This window comes from Triticum urartu, chromosome 6A, assembly GCF_056163025.1.
Source record: "Triticum urartu cultivar PI428250 chromosome 6A, HENAU_Tu73, whole genome shotgun sequence".
Classification (NCBI taxonomy): domain Eukaryota; kingdom Viridiplantae; phylum Streptophyta; class Magnoliopsida; order Poales; family Poaceae; genus Triticum; species Triticum urartu.
In genome coordinates this window covers 494202636-494208537 of record NC_141878.1, presented here as the reverse complement: position 1 = coordinate 494208537, position 5902 = coordinate 494202636, and positions in this window count along the sequence as shown.

Genomic DNA, 5902 nt, shown 5'->3' with positions numbered 1-5902 from the left:
TATATATATATATATATATATATATAGGGTCGCGCTATTCGTCACCCTGGATGAGGAATAGTTATTCTTCACCCCCTTCTATTTTACCATCAATGCACCGTAATTTTACGTTTCGTAAGTTTTGTCTTATTTCCGACGCAAAAAGAGACCGTAATAAAATATATAATCGCCGTAAAAAATATTTTATGTTATGTAAAATTACAAACGTAAAAACATAGTCTAAAATACACATAAACTGCAAATTTTCTTGTCTTATGACCTATATTTTTATTTTCTTATGTCAAATTTTACGTAGTGAATCAATAGGAATGTAACTATTTGAATTCCAAACCTAATTTCATTATGAAATGATCGTAAGATTACCTCGGGTGAAGAATAACTTATTCTGCATCCTGGGTGATGAATAGTAACACTATATATATATATATAGGGTCGCGCTATTCGTCATCCTGGGTGAGGAATAGTTATTCTTCACCCCCCCTCTATTTTACCATCAATGCACCGTAATTTTACGTTCTGTAAGTTTTGTCTTATTTCTGACGCAAAAAAAGACCGTAAGAAAATATATAATCGCCGTAAAAAATATTTTATGTCATGTAAAATTATCAACGTAAAAACATAGTCTAAAATACACATAAACTGCAAATTTTCTTGTCTTATGATCTATATTTTTATTTTCTTATGTCAAATTTTACGTAGTGAATCAATAGAAATGTAGCTATTTGAATTCCGAACATAATTTAATTATGAAATGATCGTAAGATTACCTTGGGTGAAAAATAACTTATTCTGCACCCTGGGTGATGAATAGTAACACTATATATATATATATATATATATATATATATATATATATATATATATATACTGGCACATCTTTCCGGAACCTGATTGGGAAGTCAGATTCGCTAAATCTATGCGCCCGTGTCTTCGTGCCATGTGAGTCGCAACTCACAGCCTGTATCAACAACACCAATTATATTTCTTCTCTCTTTATTATAACTAATGTCATCAAATCTGATAGTCGTCTATAGATGTTTTCCCTGTGGATACTGAGATGCATGGCACCATTTTGCAGATACTTGGAGTATATATCTAGCATATCAAGCCACCGGAGTCAAGCAATACTTCATTGAAACAATAACAACAATATCATCGTTTTGTCCAGATGACATTGTCCATGTCTACTGATGTGGTTGGCACTCACCAAAGGTACTCGCTCCCCCCATAGATGAATTGTTTTATCTCTGTAGCTATTTATGAATAAAATTGTTCATGTATAGCATGCATGCCTTCTGGCTATATAGAAGTCGAGGTGCCTATGCGGGCTGCAAAAATAGAGGGTGTCCCCGACTCGGATTTTGTGTCCTGCTCGAGCACGTCAGTAATGGGCGTCGGACATGGACTCCACACAGAACGCTCTCTTTGACACATAAACGATGGCCTCAAGCCCCTATGTGGAAGTATCCAGCCTCACCGTTCTACCATTTTCTCTAGAACAACGATGTACAACTTTGACGGAACACTGACCGCCAGTGCTAGACCTGAGGTACACCATTGTATAATCCACATGCCAAACCATGAGTAGAGTACCAAGCTATTATGTTTCAAAATTTATTTGGAAGAGCATGTGTTTTGGGTTTTATACTTCACCATGATCTTTTACTGTGTGCCTGCCACCATAGCTTCTATCGTCATTAACTTGCCATATACAGATAGTCTGCAGAATTTACAAACAAGAGTGAAATCAATAGTGATGAGTGATGATTATGGTATGATTGCCGGATTAATAATTCAGAGCAAGAAAGCTATTTTACTAGAAAACTTGCTCCTGCCCTCTTCACCGTGGTCACACCCCCGTCCATGCCGCTCTTTTCCCTAAACACCCATGAGAGCGCCGCCATGCTGCGAGGGGAGCAAGTCAAGGTGCCTATGCGGGCTGCAAAAATGGAGGGTGTCACCGACTCGGATGTTTTGTCCTACTAAATCACGTCATTAATGGGTGTTGGACATGGACTCCACATGGAACGCTCGCTTTGCCACATCAAATACGGCCTCAAGCCCCTATACAGATGTATCCAATCTTGCCATTCTACAATTTTCTCTGGAAAAACGATGTACAACTTCGACGAAACAGGACCGCCAGTGCTCCACCTGAGGTACGCCACTGTATAATCCACATGCCAAACCATGAGTAAAGTAGCAAGCTATTCTGTTTCAAAATTTATTTGGAAGAGCATGTGTTTTGGGCTTTATACTTCACCATGGTCTTTTACTTTGTGCCTGCAACCACACCTTATGTTGTCATTACATAGCCATATACATATAGTCTGCAGAGTTTACAAACAATTGTGGAACCAATATTGATGAGTGATGATTATGGTATGATTGTCGGATTAATAATCCAGAGCAAGAAATATATTTTACTGGAGAAGTTAAATCTAATATTAACAATAGTGCGAATGTACTTCACCTGCAAATTGTTCTTATCATTCTATCATTCCAGAGGTTATATAAGACACAAAATCACACCGCTGGTAACACTACTAATAGCAGGTCAAATCTTCGTGCTGCAACAGTTAGGCATGTAGTATGCAAGTTTAGAGATGGATATACCAAGTTCACTATGAACTAAAGCATGACAGGTTTGACAAACAACACACATTTGTATTAATTCGGCAGTTCATTAGATATGATCTGCAAGAGTTGTCTGTGATGTATATGTTATGGATCAGCGCACAGGTAGTTAATTTGTCTTTGTTGCCATTTAGTAAATTCAAGCCCTTAATATGATGCTCTGAATGTCATACAGAGTTAGTTTCAGATTGGTAGGGCATCTCACAGTGATTTTTATAACTGAAGTTGATCATAATCACTGTGTACAGAGCATTTCAATGTGCTATTCAATAAATTATAGAAATTAGAAGTATGCCTATTATTGTAACATATTGTAGTAAGGTAGTGCCACTTCCAAGTATCAAATGTATTTTATGTCCTGATAAGTTTTTCCTTAAATGTATACTACAAAGGGATCAGTACTGATTAATTGGCAATTTACTATGTTACAGAATAAACTTCTCACGAGTGAAATTACTTCTGGTGTTGCAATGTAGCTAGATTGGAGAGAAACATGATAGCATCTTAATAATCCACTAAGGTATTTGACGAGCTCCATTGCATAATTTATAGAGAAATCATAGAGCTTTTTCTTGAATCCATCAAAAATTGTTTCGCTTCCAGTATGTAATTTGTACAAGAATCATGGAGTGCTTATGCATGCTTGCCTTTTGTTGACAACATAATTTTGTAAGTAAACTAAAATGACATGTATTTTTTACTCATAATGGTGAACCTAGTGGATAAAGGTGTGTACTGTGATAAAGTTGTACTTCAGACTATTATTTTCGTTTGTGGAGAATAGACAAATTGTGGAAAGCCCATGGCAGCCAACGATTTTATTACCTGCTCCGAGCAGTGTAGGAAACTTGATCCTATATGGTAGAATATTTATCTATACATGTGTTTCTGGTAGAAACCAACACATTTTACACCTAATTTTTACTTCTCTCACTGCAAGTCTGATACAACACAGAACACTAATTAATCATATTATCTTCATACTGTGTGATTTCAGTCTATATGTATTTCGTACATATCGAACGCAGTAGAAGAACTCTTTAGAATCATTGGACTTGATGTCCTCCATGCCAATGTAATTTACGTCAACATGATGTTTGTACCAGTAAGGATCATGCATGTTTTCTCCTATCTATTATAGCTTGATGTTGTCACTGATGTAAAATGAAATCTTCATGGCATGCGCCTCTAGCGTCCCACCGCTGCAACCATTTTGAGAAAAGCTAGGAAAGGACAGCGTTGATATACATACCTTTTTTAAGCAAGTACCGTTGATATACATATGACAGTAGTTCATGCACTATACTTTTGTAGCTAGCCTTCACTAAGGGGACCAAAATCTATGTTTTTAAAAAATAAGCTAATCTTTACTAATCAGTTCTTTTGTTCCACTTTATAGATCGTAAACCAGTTTTTCAGCGGGGCCAGTTTTTCGGTTGGACAGAAGTAACTCCACTCGCTGGGAGGACTTGGTGGTAATTTACAAGGCCGTGAAGCATTTTTCATGTAACTGGTAGTGATCTAAGTCACATGTTATTACAATGGAGGTTACTACAACATTTCCGTATAAACGTATGCCACTGATCTTTGCATATATATTGCACTCCCTTTGTAAATAAATATAAGACGTTTTAATATGTTTCTACTACTACATTTTTTTGTCATTATTATGACAATAGATCGATTAGCTTCTCCGAAATATATATTGTCGATGTGATCAAACATGTGTTACATGCCATCTAATGCAACATCGCTTTGTTTGAATGTTCACAATTATAACTAGCTATGACAAGAGATAACTATACATGTATTTTTTGGGAAGTAGAACTATACATGTAGATCTCCAATGGTGTATCAACCAAAAAACAATACCACAGAATCTAAGAAAGCAAAAAAGAATACCATATACCTTATATTAAGAGGATAGATAACAACTCATGCTGAACAGCAAAAAAATTATGTACTATATAACTGATTGCTAAGAATTAAAAGAAGTCCCAAGGTAATGTTGGTTTGAAATCATATGAATATGTAAAATGCCTAATTACAAGTTTCTAAATCAATGTGGATAATCATGATAAACCGCTACATGTTTTTAACCGGTATTTTATTTGCATGTCATTTGTTTAAAATCTAATATTTCATATTTAGTATTAGATTGTGGGGTCCAATTTTTTCTCAATTTCAATCAACATCAAACTGATAAGTTCGCAAGTTGTTCTTCATTTTGAATATTATAATATATCTCTAATTTCTTTCCGTCTGTACATAGTACTATATATACTTCAAAGCTCACTAAGGTTATCCAAACATCCAGTGTCCATCAATTCATTTTCTTTTATATCTTAGTGACCAACAAATTATAAGATATAATGCAGGCCATAAGGAACTTATTCAAAGAATATAGTATTTTGTCCTACGGAAAGCTTGAAGCAGTTGAGAACTTAATATGCCTGGATAATAATAATTTGGATATTTTCTATATTATTGTGGAAAGAATTTGCAAAATGAACATACTGAAAATGTCACTATTATGTGTTTTTTAGTGCTAGCCCGTATAGACGTCTAGATACTTGAATTTCGTGTAGCGATATCACAAACTCAAGTTTGTACAATGACTGTTTTCATTTAATCAGTTGGTCCAACATCTCCATCAAAGTTTGTTATAGAAGAAAATGAAGATATCTCATTCTAAACTATGAGTAGTATGAATTCCACGTCAAGAAAACAGAAGTAAATTAGTAGCATAGCGTAAACCAACCATAATTTCATCAAGGATATATTATATGATATAAGTTCACTGAAATGCTAATGCATATACCTATACATCTTTGGCCTTTAACAACTAGGCTTCAATGGTTTGCAAAATACGCTACGCCGAATCTATATGTAGCACTATGAATACAGAGTAAGATATTTATTTTTTAACTTTTACTTATAGTAAATATGATATACACTCATGTTATATACATAATTGCCATTTTTTACAGTTAACCAAATGTTGTAGCATATTGCCAAACTTGCGACTATATATTTTTCACAATATGGCACATGAATATATAATTTCAATTTTTACATGTGAACATGCGAAATTCATAAATTAAAATATGGAATTGGAGCATGTATAAAAGAAATAGATGTTTGAGTTCAAACAAACCAGAAAATCCAATTAAAATAGACACTAGCCCGTGCGAATGCACGGGTCGACGACTAGTTCTCATAATTATTCGCTTTTCTATCAATTGCTCGACAGTAATTTGTTCAC